The sequence below is a fragment of the Chiloscyllium plagiosum genome, unplaced genomic scaffold, assembly GCF_037043375.1.
Source record: "Chiloscyllium plagiosum isolate Xiang-an unplaced genomic scaffold, Cpla_swu_hap1 HiC_scaffold_5, whole genome shotgun sequence".
Classification (NCBI taxonomy): Eukaryota; Metazoa; Chordata; class Chondrichthyes; order Orectolobiformes; family Hemiscylliidae; genus Chiloscyllium; species Chiloscyllium plagiosum.
The window spans coordinates 28,063,979-28,083,763 of NW_028270143.1; the positions used below are offsets into that span (position 1 = coordinate 28,063,979).

The 19,785-nt window shown below is 42.6% G+C and overlaps 1 protein-coding gene across 1 annotated transcript in view; it reads left to right on the forward strand.

Moving 5' to 3' along the window:
* Positions 1-19,785, forward strand: part of LOC122549746 (sterile alpha motif domain-containing protein 9-like) — a 35,173-nt gene that overhangs the window by 5,458 nt on the left and 9,930 nt on the right. The gene's annotated exons all lie outside the window — the stretch shown is intronic.

Sequence of the window (19,785 nt, forward strand, 5' to 3'; positions counted from 1 at the left end):
GAGTGAGGAGGGGATATGAGAAGTTGTTGGTGGATAGGATCAAGGAAAACCCTAAAGCTTTCAATAGGTATATAAGGGATAAAAGAATGACGAGAGTAAGATTAGGGCCAATCAAGGATAGTAGTGGGATGTTGTGCGTGGAGTCAGAGAAGACAGGGGAAGCACTAAATGAATATTTTTCATCAGTATTCACACTAGAAAATGATAATGTTGTCAAGGAGAATACTGAGATTCAGGCTACTAGACTAGGTAGGATTGAGGTTCACAAGGAGGAGGTGTTAGAAACTCTGGAAAGTATGAAAATAGTTAAATCCCCTGGGCCGGATGGGATTCTCTGCGAAGCCAGGGTGGAGATTGCCGAGCCTTTGGCTTTGATCTTAATGTCGCCATTGTCTACAGGAATAGTGCCAGAAGACTGGAGGATAGCAAATATTGTTCCCTTGATCAAGAAGGGGAGTAGAGACAACCCTGGTAATTATAGACCAGTGAGCCTTACTTCTGTTGTGGGTAAAGTGTTGGAAAAGGTTATACGAGATAGGATTTATAATCATCTCGATAGGAATAAGTTGATTAGGGATAGTCAGCACGGTTTTGTGAAGGGTAGGTTGTGCCTCACAAACCTTATTGAGTTCTTTGAAAAAGTGACCAGATAGGTGGATGAGGGCAAAGCTGTTGATGTGGTGTATATGGATTTCAGTAAGGCGGTTGAGAAGGTTCTCCATGGTAGGCTACTGCACAAAATACAGAGCCATAGGATTGAGGGTGATTTAGTGGTTTGGATCAGAAATTGGTGACCTGAAAGAAGACAGAGGGCGGTAGTTGATGGGAAATGTTCATCCCGAAGTTCAGTCGCTAGTGGGGTACCGCAAGGATCTGTTTTGTTGCCACTGCTGTTTATCATTTTTATAAACGACCTGAATGAGGGTGTAGAAGGATGGGTTAGTAAATATGCGGATGACACTAAAGTCGTCACAGTTGTGGATAGTGACGAAGGATGTTGTCGGTTATAGAGGAGTATTGATAAGCCACAGGGCTGGGCGGAGAGGTGACAAATGGAAATCAATGCAGAAAAGTGTGAGGTAATTCACAATTCACTTTGGAAAGAGCAACAGGAATGCAGAGTACTGGTTGAAGGGCAAGATTCTTGTAGTGTAAATGAGCAGAGAGATCTCAGTGTCCATGTATATCCTTGAAAGTTGCCACCCAGGATGACAGGGCTGTTAAGAAGGCATATGGTGTGTTAGGTTTTATTAGTAGAGGGATTGAGTTTTGCGACTATGAGGTCATGCGAGGCAGCTGTACAAAACTCTGGTGCGGCCACACTTGGAGTGTTGTGTGCAGTGCTGGTCACTGCATTATAGGAAGGATGTGGAAGCTTTAGAAAGGGTTCTGAGGAGATTTACTAGGATGTTGCCTGGTATGGAGGGAATGTCTTATGAGGAAAGGTTGAGGCACTTGTGGTTGTTTTCATTAGAGAGAAGAAGGTTGAGAGGTGACTTAATTGAGACATATAAAATAATCAAAGGGTTAGATCGGATGGACAGTGAAAGCCTTTTTCCTAGGATGGTGATGGCTAGCATGAGGGGGCATAGCTATAAATTGAGGGATGATAGATATAGGACAGATGTCAGAGGTAGTTTCTTTACTCAGAGAGTAGTGGGATGTGGAACACACTGCTTACAGCAGTTGTAAACTCGCCAACTTTATGGGCATTTAAATGGTCATTGGATAGATTTTGCTGAAGCTCCTCGATGCTGCCTGAACTGCTGTGCTCTTCCAGCACCATTGATCCAGAATCTGGTTTCCAGCATCTGCAGTCATTGTTTTTACCATTGGATAGACATGGATGAGAATGGAATGGTATAGGTTAGATGGGCTTCAGATTGGTTTCACAGGGCAGTGCAACATTGAGGGCCAAAGGGCCTGTACTGCGCTGTAATGTTTTATGTTCTGTGAAAGGCTAGGCTTGTATCTGCTGAAGTTGAGAAGAATAGGAGAGGATTTAATTGAAATGTTTGAGATCCTGAAGGGAATTGACATAATGTAGTTGTTGTGAAAAGTGTGATAACACTATGGCTTTAGGAGGTGTATTTTGTCCTTTTTTTTAAGAGAAGTTTCAAGATGGAGGTACTGAGATGTCTATTTGAATTCAATAAAGTAAACAGCTTGTGAAACCTTGGGCTTTTTTTAAAAAGTTGGAACAATAGAAACAGACTGAATGGGTTGGGTCAAGACCCGCCCCCCCCCCCTACCCCCACGTTCCCCCCCCCCCCCCCCCCCCCCCCCCACCCCCCCAGCCCCCATAGAGCCAGGATGTTGAGTTTTAGTTTTTCAATACCAATTGCTGGGATATTGAAGCAGGGTTTGGAAGGTGCAGTACATCTCTTCCCTACTACCCTCTTTCTCCCTTTCTTCTCTCTCTTTCTACCTTTCTTTTGCTGGGGGTCTTCCTTTCCTTTACATTTCCCTTTACTTTTAATCATCATTCAAACTGTTTCATTGTATTTTCATGTTCAAGCTGCTTCATTTTCAAATTAAATTTTTGCCATTTCCAAAGATTCCGATTACATTCCGGCAACTGTAAATTCTGTGCAATTGCCAGAATTACCTTCCCTTTCCTCACAGACACAGGTATCGCCACCTTCAGTGTTTTTGCCAATTCCAACAGCTTTGCCTTGCTCATTTGCTGGAAAACTCTGCAGTGACTTCTTCCATCCCCAGAGAACTCTTATTGACTGAAAGAGCCATTACCACATAATACACATCCTGTTCAAACCAACTGAATGCAACAGCCAAAACAAAACACCAACACTCACCGCTCACTGCCTTTGAGTCCAACAATCCTAAACCAAATCCAGAATTAGAGAATTTGATCCTAACAAGAACCCCCAATTTGTTATGTACCAGACCAAACCCCCTCAAAACTTTCTCTTATTTTAAAGGCAAGTGTCAGGCATTGCGTTCCAGATGCAATTTGATTGGTCATACTACCAATCTTGAAGCAAAACACACTTTATTCATATACGCTAGTTAAAATACAACAGCAGAAAGAAGAAGTTGGAATATCATAACACGACTGGAAAACTTAACAGAATATTACATTATTGAACTACTAAACAGTAACTGTTCCAATATAGTAAAATCCCATAAACACACCATTGGCCAAGGCATATTCAGTAAAATAGACTGTCTCACAGGCAATTCTCCAATCCAGGAAGAAAGACATCAAGAGAAAACTCTGAGACAGTAGCAGGGAGAGAGGTACTGCAGCTTCCACCCAGCTTCTAGACCCCAGCAACTGCTACTGAAAATCCAGAACTAAAAATCCTGGTTCTGTGGAAGCTTGACCCCACCCATTCAGGCTGCTTCTGTTATTTCAAAATAAAAAAAGAACCCCAGATCTCACACGGTGTTCACTTTATTGGATTCAAATAGAGATCTCATGGCCTCTGTGGTGGACCAGGCCAGACCCCCTCAAAACATTTCAAGAAGAAGGATTCTGGGTAATCCAAGATGGAGGACAGGAAAAATTTCTGGCTGTAACAGACTGCTGCTTTTTGAGGTATATTAGGTGTTGGAGGTGATTTCCTCAAATTCCAAGAGCAGCAATTATTGTTTTATATGCTGTTGCATTGTTTTGGAACTATGGAGGAAAAAAAAAGTCAAAACAACAGCAGTTTTAAAAGGGAGAGGAACAGAAAAAGGCAGCACATGGTCTGGTCAGTGCAGGAGAGAGAAAGAGAAAAAAAAGAAACCCACGCTGCTAACTTGACACAGCAGGGAACCTGCGCAGTTACTGCCTTTGCTGTTGAATTCATGTAACGCCGGACATCAGAGTGCATTTGGGAAAATTAACAAACAGTGAAATTCACAACTAATCTTAGAGGAATCTATTTGGAGAGGTCACAGCACAGAAACAGATAAGTGAATGTTTTTAGGTGTAGCCTACAGAAAGTCTGTAGTAGTGAATAGAGTCAGTTTGTTCTGGATTATATGTTTTATTGAGAAATGTCTCTTGATTAAACTTAAAAATATAAGTCATAAGTATTAAGTTAGCCTGGAGCAATGTTGTGTAGAAGAATAAGACGGTGCTATTTTCTGGATCTGTAGATTGGAAGAAGCAAAAATGGCCTTTAGTAGAATGATGTGCTCTCCTTGTCGGTTGTGGCAGTTTAGGGAGAGTTTACGTGTTACTGAGGATTATATCTGCAATAAATGCGGTTGGTTGTGAATCCTACCAGATCGACTGGATTGGTTGGAGAGACAGTTAGAGGCAATGAGGAATTTACAAGAGCAGCAGTATGTGATGGATGGCAGTTATAGGAAGGGAAAAAAGTTTTAGATACAGTCGCATAGATGGGTTAATTCCAGGAAAGGTAAGAGAGGTAGGCAGGTAGTGTCGGGGTCTTTTGTGGCTGTCCCCATTTCAAACAGGTATGCTGTTTTGGAAAATGTAGGGGGTGATGGATTCTCAGGGGAATGTAGCACGAGCAGTCAGGTTTCTGGTATTGAGACTGGCTCTAATGCAATGAGGGCTATGTTGGGTTCCAACAGATCAATTGTGTTAGGGGACTTGCTAGTCCGAGGCACAGACAGACGTTTCTGTGGCCAGCAGCAAAAAATCAGAATGATGGGTTGCCTCCCTGGTGCCAGGATCAAGGATGTCTCAGAGAGGGTGCAGAATGTTCTCAAGATGGAGAGACCAGCAGGAGGTCATTGTCCACATTGGAACCAATGACATAGGAAAGCAAAAGGATGAGATTCTGAAGGGAGAATATAGAGAATTAGGCAGGAATTTAAAAAGAAGTTCCTCGAGAGTAGTAATATCTGGATGACCCCCAATGCTACAAGCTAGTGAGGATAGGAATAGGACGATAGAGCAGATGAATGCATGGCTGAGGAGCTGGTGTGTGGGAGAAGGATTCGCATTTTTGGATCATTGGAATCTCTCCTGGGGGGAGAAGTGACCTGTACAAGAAGGACGGATTGCACCTGAATTGGAAGGGGACTAATATACTGGCAGGGAGACTTGTTAGAGCTGCTCAGGAGGATTTAAACGAGTAAGGAAGTGGGGTGGGACCCAGATAGATAGTGAGGAAAGAGATCAATCTGAGACTAGTACAGTTGAGAACAGAAGTGAATCAAACAGTCAGGGCAGGCAGGGACAAGGTATGACTAATAAATTAAACTGCATTTATTTCAATGCAAGGGGCCTAACAGGGAAGACAGATGAACTCAGAGTATATGGTTAGGAAGATGGGACTGGGATATCATAGCAATTATGGAAACCTGGCTCAGGGATGGACAGGACTGGCAGCTTCCAGGATACAAATGCTACAGGAAGGATTGAAAGGGAGGGAAGGGGGAGGGGGTGGCATTTTTGATGAGGGAAGTTATTTGGGTTGAACTGAGAAATAAGAAAGGGATAATCATCTTATTGGGATTGTATTATAAATCCCCTAATAGTCAGAGGGAAATTGAGAAACAAATTTGTAAGGAGGTTTTGGTTATCTGTAAGAATAATAGGGTGGTTATGGTAGGGGATTTTAACTTTCCAAACATAGACTGGGACTGCCATAGTGTTAAGGGTTTAGATGGAGAGGAATTTGTTAAATGTGTAAAAGAAAATTTTCTGATTCAGTATGTGGATGTATCTACGAAAGAAGATGCAAAACCTGACTTCCTCTTGGGAAATAAGGCAGGGCAGGTGACTGAGGTGTCAGTGGGGGAGCACTTTGGGGCCAGTGACCATAATTCTATTCGTTTTCAAATAGTGATGGAAAAGGATGGACCAGATCTAAAAGTTGAAGTTCTAAATTAGAGGAAGGCTAATTTTGACGGCATTAAGCAAGGACTTTCAAAAGCTGATTGGGGGCAGATGTTCGTAGGTAAAGGGACGGCTGGAAAATGGGAAGCCTTCAGAAATGAGATAACAAGAATCCAGAGACAGTATATTCCTGTCAGGGTGAAAGGAAAGCCTGGTAGGTATAGGGAATGCTGGATGACTGGAGAAATGAGGGTTTAGAAAAAGAAGGAAGCATATGTCAGGCATAGGCAGGATAGATCAAATGAATCCTTAAAAGAGTATAAAGAAAGTAGGAGTATACTTAAGAGGAAAATCAGGAGGGCAAAACGGGGACATGAGATAGCTTTGGCAAATAGAGTTAATGAGAATCCAAAGGGTCTTTACAAATACATTAAGGACAAAAGGGTAACTAGGGAGAGAATAGGACCCCTCAAAGATCAGCAAGGCAGCCTTTGTGTGGAACTGCAGGAGATGGGGGAGATACTAAACCAGTAGTTTGCATCAGTGTTTACTGTGGAAAAGGACATGAAAGATGTAGAATGTAGGGAAATAGATGTTGATATCTTGAAAAATGTCCGTATTACAGAGGAGGAAATGCTGGATGTCTTGAAACGCATAAAGGTGGATACATCCCCAGGACCTGATCAGGTATACCCTAGAACTCTGTGGGAAGCTAGAGAAGTGATTGCTGGGCCTCTTGCTGAGATATTTATATCATCGATAGTCACAGGTAAGGTGCTGGACGACTGGAGGTTGGCAAACGTGGTGCCACTGTTTAAGAAATGTGGGAAGGACAAGACAGGGAACGATAGACCAGTGAACCTGATGTCGGTGGTGGGCAAGTTGTTGGAGGGAATCCTGAAGGACAGGATTTGCACATATTTGGAAAGGCAAGGACTGATTAGGGATAGTCAACATGGCTTTGTGCGTGGGAAATCATGTCTCACAAACTTGATTGAGTTTTTTGAAGACATAACAAAGAGGATTGATGAGGGCAGAGCAGTGGACGTGATCTACATGGACTTCAGTAAGGCATTTGACAAGGTTACCCATGGGAGACTGGTTAGCAAGGTTAGATCTCATGGAATACAGGGAGAACTAGCCATTTGGATACAGAACTGGCTCAAAGGTAGAACACAGAGAGTGATGCTGGAGGGTTATTTTTCAGACTGGAGATCTGTGACCAGTGGAGTGCCACAACGATCGGTGCTGGGTCCAAAACTTTTCATCATTATATAAATGATTTGGATGTGAGCATGAAAGGTGCAGTTAGTAAGTTTGCAGATGACACCAAAGTTGGAGGTGTAGTGGACAGCGAAGAGGGTTACCTCGGATTACAACAGGATCTGAACCAGATGGGCCAATGGGCTGAGAAGTGGCAGATGGAGTTTAATTCAGATAAATGCGAGGTGCTGCATTTTGGGAAAGCGAATCTTAGCAGGACTTATACACTTAATGGTAAGGTCCTAGGGAGTGTTGCTGAATAAAGAAACCTTGGAGTGCAGGTTCATAGCTCCTTGAAAGTGGAGCCATGTATATAGGATAGTGAAGAAGGCGTTTGGTATGCTTCCCTTTATTGGTCAGAGTATTGAGTACAGGAGTTGGGAGGTCATGATGCGGCTATACAGGACATTGGTTAGGCCACTGTTGAAATATTGTGTGCAAATCTGGCCTCCTTCCAATCAGAAACATGTTGTGAAACTTGAAAGGGTTCAGAAAAGATTTACAAGGATATTTCCAGGGTTGGAGGATTTGAGCTATAGGGAAAGGCTGAACAGGCTGGGGCTGTTTTCCCTGGAGCGTCGGAGGCTGAGGGGTGACCTTACAGAGGTTTATAAAATCATGAGGAACATGGATAAGGTAAATAGGCAAAGTCTTTTCCCTGGGGTGGGGGAGTCCAGATCTAGAGGGCATAGGTTTAGGGCGAGAGGGGAAAGATATAAAAGAGACCTGATGGGCAACTTTTTCACACAGAAGGTGGTACGTGTATGGAATGAGCTACCAGAGGAAGTGGTGGAGGCTAGTACAATTGCGATATTTAAAAGGCATCTGGATGGGTATATGAATAGGAAGGGTTTGGAGGGATATGGGCCGGGTGCTGGCAGGTGGGACTAGATTGGGTTGGTATATCTGGTCAGCATGGATGAGTTGGACCGAAGGGTCTGTTTCCATGCTGTACATCTCTATGAGCCTATGTCTCGAAGGTAGTCCTGACTCTAACTTTGCTAGTTGTTTTTAGTAGGTGAAAGGTGGATGTTCCAGGAGGTTTGCAGCTGGCCCAACCACTCAGTTTCAAACAAAATCAAATTTATTTACAGGCTATTGAATGAAACACGAACAAAAGAGAATTGAATTTAAAGTAACTTAACCTATCTGAAAACCCAATCAATTCTATCGCAACTTAATGTCGCTGTTCCAAATACTTTCAACATCCCCATAAACACCCCCTTTGCAAAAAAAGGTAAAATGAAACACAGGTTCTAACAGGAGAGATGTCAGAGAGAGAGAAGATCAGCATCAAAATGCTTCTCAGGGTTAAGATTAAAGTGGTGCTGGAAAAGCACAGTAGGTCAGGCAGCATGCGAGGAGCAAGAAAATTGATGTTTCAGGCAGGAGCCCTTCCTGATGAAGGGCTTTTGCCCGAAACGTCGCTTTTCCTGCTCCTCGCATGCTGCCTGTCCTGCTGTGCTTTTCCAGCACCACTCTAATCTTGACTCTGATCGCCAGCATCTGCAGTCCTCACTTTTGCCTGTTCCTCTGGGTTCCCAGCTGCAAACAAAACAACTTGCTAAAACCACAACCTGAATTGGGGGAACTGGCCACTCTCCTTGCATTGTACAAGAGTTTTAAAAAAAAACTTATAAGCTTTTTCCAGTAGATATTTCCAGACATATTGGAACCTCTGCCTTTACGACCCTGCTTGAAAAAAAAGGACAGAATATCCTTGTTAAAGGAGCAGCATTGTCACATCTCTGTCTTAAAACCTCTCCTCAAAAACAGCCAGGATGCAATATACCTGTTAAAGACATAATATTATCACAAAATGATATTTCCCGTTGTGGAGGAATATGGAATTAGGGTCATTGATTAAAAGTAGTGTGTTTTCCATTTAAAATGGACAGATCGAGGATTTTTTCTTTTCGGGCATGTGACGGGGGGGGGGGGGGGGGGGGGGTGTTGTGGGGTGGTGGAAGCAGAGCATTTGAAAATGTTCCAGGCTGAGATTCTTGGGAAACAAAAGGATGAAAGGACATCGGGGTGAGGCACAATACTTATGTCACATTAAAGATGCTGAGGACATGGTTCTTCACATTTGAGAATATGAAGTGTTGGGAAAAGACATGGAAGAGTAAAAGTGAGATGGCAGTCATGATTTAAGGAAGATATTTTTGATAATTGGATCCCAAACTGTATGAAACCAGATGCAAATCCTTTTCTGGATTGTTTGTTTATTTACAGAATGCAAATTTAAATATTGCAACCCCCCTTGCCAATTGTGTTCCAGCACAATTAAACACTCAGAGTACATTTAAAGAATGTCTTTCACTTGTTGTATCTTACAATATCATTACCGTACCAGCAACAATTTTATAGTTCAAAAGATAAGATGTGCTTCAGGGGAAAAAGACATAATTTATTTGAATAAGGCAAAGTACTGGAGATCTGAAACAACAAAACTTAGAAATTGCTGGAGAAACTCAGCAGGTCTGGCAGCATCTGCAGAGAGAGAAGCAGAGTTAATGTTTGGAGTCAAAGGGTTGGGCCTGCTAAGTTTTGCCCCTCCACTTCTCTACCTTTATTTTGAAGTTTATCTATCCTGTTGGGTTATCCATCCCCAGTTCTGATTTGCAACTCTAACTAATTAGATTTTGTAACAAAAACAGAAAACCCTGGAGAAACTCAGCAGGTCTGGCAGCATCTGCAGAGAGAGAAGCAGAGTTAATGTTTGGAGTCAAAGGGTTGGGCCTGCTAAGTTTCTCCAGGGTTTTCTGTTTTTGTTACAAAATCTAATTAGTTAGAGTTGCAAATCAGAACTGGGGATGGATAACCCAACAGGATAGATAAACTTCAAAATAAAGGTAGAGAAGTGGAGGGGCAAAACTGCAAAGCAACTACAGAAGATTATAGACCAGTGATATTGGGGTCTTTAATTACCCAGATATCAATTGAAATGATTGTACAGTAAAGGAAAATGAGAGGGAGATATTTCTGAAATGTACTCAGGAGAATTTCTTTGATAAATACATTCTCGGTCCAACAAGAAGGGCAGCATTATGGGTTTAGGAATGAGGTGGACCAAGTGGACTAATAGTCTGTAGGAGAACACTTGGGCAAAAGCAATCATTATATCATGAGGTTTAGATTAGTAACAGAGAAAAGCAAAGAACATTCTGAAGTAGAACTTCTAATTTGGTAGAGGAATAAATTTAATTGGATAAGAGCTGACTTAAAACAGGATAAATGTAATTTATGTTTGACAGGAATAAGTGTAACTGAATGATGGGAGATCTTAAATCAAGAAATGCTTCAGGTACAGGTTAGATACATTCTAACAAGTGGAGAAGCCAAAGACAATGCTCCTTGGATAAAGAGGGAGACAAAGAATGTGACTGAATGAAAATAAAAGTCTGATTAAGGCATAACGATGACTTCTTTAAACAGCACAGGCCAAGTACAGTAAGTTGGGAGGCAAGAATATGGGCAAAGTGAAAAAATGAGAAAGTTAAAATAGAAAGTAACTCAAAATCTTAGCAGGACTTAGACACTTAATGGTAAGGTCCCAGGGAGTGTTGCTGAACAAAGAGACCTCAGAGTGCAGGTTCATAGCTCCTTGAAAGTGGAATCGCAGGTAGATAGGATAGTGAAGAAGGCATTTGGCATGCTTTCCTTTATTGGTCAGAGTATTGAGTACAGGAGTTGGAATGTAATGTTGCAGCTGTACAGGACATTGGTTAGGCCACTGTTGGAATATTGCGCGCAATTCTGGTCACCTTCCTATCGGAAAGATGTTGTGAAACTTGAAAGGGTTCAGAAAAGAATTACAAGGATGTTGCCAGGGTCGGAGGATTTGAGCTATGGGGAGAGGCTGAACAGGCTGGGACTGTTTTCTCTGGAGCGTTGGAGGCTGAGGGATGACCTTATAGAGGTTTACAAAATTATGAGGGGCGTGGATAGGACATATAGACAAAGTCTTTTCCCTGGGTTGGGAGAGTCCAGAACTAGAGGGCATAGGTATAGGATGAGAGGGGAAAGATATAAAGAGACCTAAGGGGCAACTTTTTCACGCAGAGGATGGTACATGTATGGAATGAGCTGCCAGAGGAAGTGGTGGAGGCTGGTACGATTACAACATTTAAAAGGCATTTGGATGGGTATATGAATAGGAAGGGTTTGGAGGGATATGGGCCAGGTGCTGGCAGGTGGCTCTAGATTGGGTTGGGATATCTGGTCGGCATGGACGGGTTGGACTGAAGGATCTGTTTCCGTGCTGTACATCTCTATGACTCTATGTTCTTCCTGTCTTTCCCTCTAATAGGAAAGTGCCTAAACTGTACCTGGAACATTTCTTTCTTCAATAGTAACAAAGTAGTAAAAGCTGTGACAAAGATTATCAATTGGTTTATGGGTGCTGGACTAGGCCAGAATACACTTTGAAAGGGGGCAAGGAAGGATAGAATTAAATGGAAGGTCTATGCTCGGGTGGAAGGCAGGAGAAGTTAGATGTCTGTCAGAAAGATTCTGCAAGGTACTAAAGGATGTTAATGAAACATGTAACAGAAGATTCCTGACTGCTTCCCCACTTAAACTGGATAAGGAACACTGCGAATTACCCCAATGGGCTACTGCGTTCAGAGCTTGAAAGTAAAAATGCTGGGAGGGCTCATGTGAGGGCAAACTTGTGAAAATATAACGAGCAAAGTCAAGGTCGTGAAGCAGTGCAACATCTTGGATAAAGACATGAACAGTAAACTCCCCGGTACCTGGCTGGTGTGGAGTATGAGGGCTGATGGTGAATTGAATCTGCAAGTTGCATGGGGAGTACCACAGGCAGCAGGTATAACTCAATTTGTTGCTGCCACAAGATGTGTTTTAAAGGTAGCAGAGTCCCCACTATCCAGGTTCCAAGCATCCGGAATTCTCCTTTCCTATCCTGGATGCCAGTTGAATGAGAATTCTGGATACTTGGGATACTGATAACGGGGATTTTACTGCAGTTAGGAAGAAGAAATGGTCATAGTGCATCAGTAAAGACAAATCAAGAAAAAATAATTAAAAAGTTAAAAGTGAATTTTGTCTGAATCCATGAAATGTTCCCAAGGTGATAGACAAATTAGTGGCACAAATGGAGATAAATAGATTTGATCTAATCAATGTTGCAAGAGACATGGTTGCTTTCAACCTCACCAGTCTCAACATTCCACAGACCATCTTTCCTTATTTCTGCCACCTCCTGTGTGATGCCAACACTTTTCATCATTTAGATAAATGATTTGGATGTGAACATAGGAGGTATAGTTAGTAAGTTTGCAGAGGATACCAAAATTGGAGGTGTAGTGGACAGCGAAGAAGGCTCTCACATATTACAATGGGATCTTGATCAGATGGGCCAATGGGCTGAGGAGTGGCAGATGGAGTTTAATTTAGATAAATGCATTTTGGAAAAGCAAATCCGAACAGGACTTATGCACTTAATGGTAAGGTCTTGGGGAATGTTGCGGAAAAAAGTACAGGTTCATAATTCCTTGAAAGTGGAGTGCAGGTAGATAGGATAGTGAGGGAGGTGTTTGGTATGTTTTCCTTTCTTCGTCAGAGCACTGAGTACAGGCATTGGGAGGTCATGATGCAGCTGTACAGGACATTGGTTAGGCCACTTTTGGAATATTGCATGCAATTCTGCTCTCTTTCCTGTTAGAAGGTTGTTGTGAAATCTGAAAGGGTTCAGAAAAGATTCACAAGAATGATGCCAGGTTTGAGCTATTGGGAGAGGCTGAATAGGCTGGGGCTGTTTTCCCTGGAGCGTTGAAGGCTGAGGGGTGCCCTTATAGAGGTTTATAAAATCATGAGGGGCATAGATCGGGTCTTTTCCCTGGGGTGGGTGAGTGCAGAACTAGAGGGCACAGGTTTAGGTTGAGAGGGGAAAGATATAAAAGAGACCTAAGGGAAAACTTTTTTTACACAGAGGGTGATGCATGTATAGAATGAGCTGCCAGAGGAAGTGGTGGAGGCTTGTACAATTACAGCATTTGAAAGACATCTGGATGGGTATATGAATAGGAAGGGTTTGGAGGGATATGGGCCGAGTGCTGGCAGGTGGGACTAGATTAGGTTAGAATATCTGGACAGCATGGATGAGTTGGACCGAGGGGTCTGTTTCTGTGCTGTACAACTCTCTGACTCTATGACATCCCCTGTCAGCATCCCGAAGGGGCTGTTCCCTCCAGGATGTCCAGTCCATTTCACCACCAGCTCAGTACTCCTCCCATTCCTACAGCACAGGTCCATGCATGCACAGGAATTCCAAGACTCACCCTTTCATCCCTCTTTCCTCACCATTCAAGGCCCCAAATACTTCTTGGTGATTAGCTTATATTTTTTTCAGTGTATGACTCTGTCTTTGCTCCTCAAAATGCGGGCACTTCTATATTGAAGAGACCAAAGCAGTTTGTGTGGTCACTTTGCGAAGCATCTGTATTCAGCCAACTAGAGTGACCACACACCCATTGAATCCCTCATCCCTTTCCCACCCTGACCTGTCTCGCCATGGCCTTCTATACTGCCCTAATGCAGCTCAATGTAAGCTTGAGGAACAACAGCTTTTCATTAAGCACTCTGAAGCTTTCCACTCCCTGGTGTAATGATTTCAGATCATAGGCTTTACCCCATTCTGGTTTTCCTTTGGTTCTGTCTTCAGTGGTGACTTTGGTAATAACTATGTTTCCCATTTACATTTCCCAAAGATGCATCTTTTTTAACAGCAGGGTGGAACTTGATTTACAAAATGCCCGACTTATGAATTCTTGTTCTAATGAACGTGATCTCATACAGGGGTGTAATTTTAAATAGCCAGTATAAAAACGATTTCCATTTTCATGAACATTTCCTTTACATTATCCTGCATTGTGTTGTGGCTTGCATACAAATTGATTTCCAAACAGACTCCAGAACAGAACCTGGTCATATCCCAGGAACTGCCAGTATTTTATAGCACCTTTAACATAATGAGTCATTCCAGAGGCTTCACAGGAGCATGAAAGAAAAAAAGTATGACAGTAAGCCCCATATATAGATATTAGGCAAGAAGATCAAAAGCTCAGGTGAAGGCTCATGCCCAAAACGTCAACTCTCCTGCTCTTCTGATGCTGCCTAACCTGCTGTGTTTTTCCAGCGCCACATTTTTCAACTCTGTAGTCCTGACTTTCTCCTAGTTGCTGAAAATCGTACTGCGAAGCCTCTTCCAAGGATGCCGACCTTGAAGTAGTTCTCCTCCTCCCTCCACAAGAATCTCAGTGAGTCTCTCTCCCACTGCCCTCCCCCAGGTCATCTCCTCTGCCCTGAAGCTCTTCGACCACGTCCTACTACAGCCATATCTCCTTCCTCAGCACCTGCCTATATAATTGACTTATCCCCCATGGACTCCAGACTACCTTCAGACCATCGCAATTTGGACCTGACTATTTTTTGCACAACCCATTCAATTTTCTGAGCTGTTTGACCTATCCAAAATATTGGTGCCACTTTCTTGATCTTTCTATTTAGCCTTGGACAATATTTCTTCTTCAGGTATATATCCAATTCCTTTTTGGAAATTACAACTAAACCTGCTTCCACCACCCTTTCAGGTAGGATGTGTTTTAAACGATTTTCCTCCTCTTCAGTCTATATGCCAACTACCTTACACTTGTGCCCACTGGCTACCCATCCCCCAGGAAGTAGAATTAATTTCTTATTATTCTTGCACATTCTGTTATATGTTTTGCTATAAATTATTTGTTTACCTTTCGTATCATTTGTGTTACTGTCTATTCATATTTAGAAAATATATACTGTAGTTCATAGCCTACACCATGGTTCATTCAAACAGTTTTTGAAATTCAGATGTTGACAAAAAATACTGACAATGTATGCAAATGAGCTGAGAAATGAACATTTCTGTCTCATCCCTGAGTATCTTGCAGCCCCCGGTTATATTGTCTTCCACACTGTTCCATTGAGCAGGAGATACAAAAGCCCGAAAACACATAAGATCAGATTCAGAAACAGCTTCTTCCCCACTGTTATCAGACTTATGAATGGATCTCTGATATCTTAGAGTTGATCTTTTTCTGCATCTTCTCTGTAGTATAACACTATATTCTGCATTCTGTTCTGTTACCCTGCTGTCCTTATGTTAGGTATGATTTGCCTGGAAAGCACCCAAAACAATATTTTTCGCTGTATCTTGGTACATGTGTCAACAATACATCAAATCAAATCACAACATACTTTTATATTTTTAAGTCGTAATCAGATTATAGTGAATGAGATTGAGCATGTAGAGAAGATGCTGATGGTGAAAAGGTAAGTAAAGAGTCCGACAAAGGACCATGGAATCCAGCTGAATTATATAATCTTTTGTTTGGGTGATTGTGAACCTGGAGAAAGTGAGGACTGCAGATGCTGGAGGTCAGAGTCGAGAGTGTGGTGCTGGAACAGCAAAGCAGGTCAGGCAGCATCCAAGGAGCAGGAGAATCGACGTTTTGGGCAGAAGCCCTTCCTGATGAGGGGCTTATGTAGGAAATGTTGATTCTCCTGCTCCTCGGATGCTGCCTGACCTGATTGTGAACCTGTCTGGTGGAAGGTAGATGTTGCTTTTGAACCAGTAAAAAAGCAAATATTAAGCTGTGCACAACTGGGATTTTTTTTTTCTAATTGCTCATAAATCTCAGATGTTTCACTTAAAACTTGGAGAGTTATTTTGGAAGCGTGTTGTCACATTATGAGTAGATTTGTTCTTTTTGCCTCAAAAAAGTTACCAGAGTCAGTAAGTTTGTAAAGCATCATGTAATAAGGTATCAAGGTATGCAGGCAGTTGAACCAGAGATATTTCCCATGGGTATTTCCTATCCCATTGTGGAAATAGGCATTAATCAAAAAGGAGAATGGTGGGAATCTGAAATAAAACCAAAAAACTCTGGGTGTACTCAGCAGGTACAGTAGTATCTATAAGAGGCTACTTCAGGGACTGTGACTCCATACTTTGGCTGCATTTCCTGCATTATCAGTGGATTGATAATTATCTTATGTTTTTCCATCAAGATTGGAGGCAAGGACCCTAAGATCAAGATTCATGAGTGAGCTCCCATTCTTCTGGTGGACGCAGTAAGACCCTGCATAAAGTTGCCCTGTTTTAAGACATTTCACTTTAATGTCACAGATATAATAGGGCCAGTGTGTACACTTAACATCAGGGTTTCTGTCCTGGTGTCTCTTGCATTAGGCTGACAGAGACAGGGTGAGCTAGAGAGAAAAAGGAGGGGGAGACTGGGAATGGTGAGAGTGAGGGAGGGAGTTTTAGGGAGAGGGTATAAGGGGGAGAGGGTGTGAGAGGTAGAGGTTGTCGGGGGGTGGGTTGTGAGGGTAGAGGGTACGAGGGGGAGATAGTGGGAGGCGTGTTAGTGGGAGGGGTTGTGAGTGGGAGAGGGTGTGAGGGGGAGAGGGAGAAGGTGTCAGAGGGTGCGGGTGAGAGGGGAAGAGGGTGTGAGTGGGAGAGTGTGAGGGGAGGGGTGTGAGGGGAGGGGATATGAGGGGAGTGGGAGAGGGTGTGAGGGGAAGGGGAGAGGGTGTGAGGGCAAGAATGTGTGAGTGGGTGAGATTGTGAGGGGGAGAGGGACAGGGTGTCAGAGGGAGCGGGTGTGAGGGGAAGATGGTGTGAGTGGGAGAGGGTGTGAGGGAAAGATGGTGTGACGGAAGGGAGAGAGGGTGTGAGGGGAGAGGGTGAGGGTGTGAGTGCAGAGGTTGTGAGAGGGAGAGGGTGTGAATGGGAGAGGGTGTGAGGGGAGGGGGTGTGAGGGAAGGGAGAGAGAGTGTGAGGGGAGAGGGTGAGGGTGTGAGTGGGAGAGGGTGTAAGTAGGAGAGGGTGTGAGGGGGAGGGAGTGTGATGGGGAGGGGTGTGAGGGGGAGGGGGAGGGGGTGAGAATGGGAAAGGGTTAGAGGAGGAATGGACACAAAAGAGCAGAAAAATTGTGTCAACACATTGTGACTGGAATCATTACAGATACTGACCAGTCAAAGGCTGGATGAGAATTTAATTGTCTTAACAGGAAGTTCTGTCTTATCAAAATTTAATATCGGTGAAACCTGATCATTGAATGGACTAAATTTAATAAAGAGGCAGAGACTGGGGGAGTCCACTGATTTCCTTATCAACTACCATGACTAGTTAGCAGTAAATTGTGCAATTGGAATATAGAAGATGAATTAGTGTGGGACCACATGGTTGCTGGGGCAGTAGATGAAGTAATACCTAATACAAGTAAAGAAGGATTTACTCGTTGTGAAAGGAGCACAGTTTGTGAGGCTGGGCGAAATCCAGAATTAGAATCAGGTCAAATTTTGCAGAGAAAGTCTGGGCACAATGGAAGAAGTCAGTCTGAACAATTTGTAGACCCAAATCAGAAAGCATTCTGAAGCAAAGTGTGCCAACAATCATTTTCGATTATTACTGCTTCAGCGAGCAGCTCTTTGACCTAGCATCTGCATCTGAAGTAATCCAACGCCTAACTATATGGATAATAATCTCATGCATGATTTTGCAAAGGGAGAAACGTGATTGTAGAGTTAGGGAGGCTCTGAAAACATTGCAGAATATAGGCCTAACACTAAATGATGGGTGTTAATTAGTAAATCTAAAGATAAAACTTGAGATTACCATAGTGCAAACCACAGGATTAATGACTAATCCTCAGAAAACAAAGGAAATTGAAGAATTTAAGTATGACAAAGATTCCTAGAGATAGTAAATATGATGGGGAATTCATTAAAAAAAAACTATCAGTAGTTAATGAGCTGTTGAGAAAGGGCTATTGAGACAAGGCCATCAGTGGGGTGCTGGAATGTCAATCAGAAATGTGTTTGACAGAATTAACTACTGTGGTATTAGAGGTTAAATTGCCATATTCCTACTTAACCATTGGGCTAGCTCTCATTAGAGAGCAATGACTGGTGGTGTTTTAACTAATGGTCACTCCACCTCAGTTGACAAAGAACAACAATAATACAGCACAGGAACAGATTCTTTGGCCCTCCAAGCCTGTGCCACCATGTTTTACTACATTATCCACCTGTTTCTATCATCTTCAGTGATCTGTGGACCTGCACACGCAGATTGCTCTGTATATCAATACTCCTAAGGATTCTGCCATTCACTGTATAATTTCCACCTGTACCTGACCTTCCAAAATGCATCACCTCACATTTGTCCAGATCAAAATCCATCTGCCATCTTCCTGCCCTTGTCTCCAACTGATCTATATCCTGCTGTATCCTCTGACAATCCTCCTCACTATCCGCAATTCCACCAATCTTTTTATCATCCACAAACTTACAAATTCGCCCAGCTACATTTTCCTCAAATCATTTATGTAGATCATGTAGCAGAGGTCCTAGCACTGATCCCTGTGGAATATTACTAGTCACAGCTCTCCATTCTGAAAAGCATCCTTCCACAGCTTCCATGACTAAGCCAGTTCTGTATCCATCTTGCAAGCTTGCCCTTGATACCATGTGACTTCACCTTTTGACAGGAAAGGCTCAGGTGGTGCGGGAATTGAACCCATGCTGTTGGAATCACTCTGCATCACAAACTAGCTAACTGACCCCCTCTGTAGTATTATGACATTACAAATTGCAACACTATACCTGTGGAGAGAAACCATTGGTAGGTTATTCAGCCCCTCAATCCTGCTCTGCCATTCAAGAATATAATGGCTGATCATATTGTAACCTCAAATCCACTTGCCTATCTACCATTGATAACCTTTAACCCTTTGCTTAATAAAAACTATCTATTTATACCCTTAGAAATCTTATGGATTCTGCTTCCACCATCTTTTCAGGAAGAGAGTTCCAAAGAACTATGACCGCCTGAGAGAGAAAGAAATTTGCCGATCATTGGTACAAATGGGCAACTTCTGAATTTCAAATAGTGACCCCAATCCTAGATCAGCCCATACCTCAAATGATTTACCCAGTACTATTATGTAGTCTGTGACTTTCCTGAGTTCTTCCCTCCCTTGCACTTTCTGATTTAATGCTGCTTCTGGAATGTTGTTTATATTCTTTATTGTGAAGACTGTAAGGGTGGCCCAGTGACTCAGTGGTTAGCACTGATGCCTCACAGTGCCAGGGACCCAGGCTCGATTCCAGCCTCGGGCAATTGTGTGGAATTTGCAAATTCTCCTATATTTGCATGGGTTTCCTCCTACAGTCCAAAGATGTGCAGGTTAGATGGATTGGCTATGCTAAATTGCCCATAGTGTCCAGGGATGTGCACGTTAGATGGATTAGCCATAGGGAACACAGGGTTATAGGGTAGGGATAGTTCTGTGTGGGATGCTCTTATGAGGATTGGTGTAAACTTCAAGTGACTTCATCTAACAAAGGGGCAGTGCTCTGAAAGCCTGTGATTTCAAATAAACTTATTGGATTATAATCTCGTGTCATGTGACTTCTGACTTTATATGAATCAAGTGAGTGTAGGAGTGTGTGGGAGAGAGGACGAGTGAGAAGTATGTAGTTAGAGCTTATTTCTTTTATATTTATAAATATATTCTAAAAGCTATTTCATTTACAAATAGGAATGCAATAATATTCAGGATTACAGGTTGCAGGGTAAAATATTAAATATATTTTGACAAGTTCATTCCCACATAACCTAACATAACCTTGAATATTTTGGGACAACCTGATTCCTTTGACATTGTTTCATTTAAAGATACATT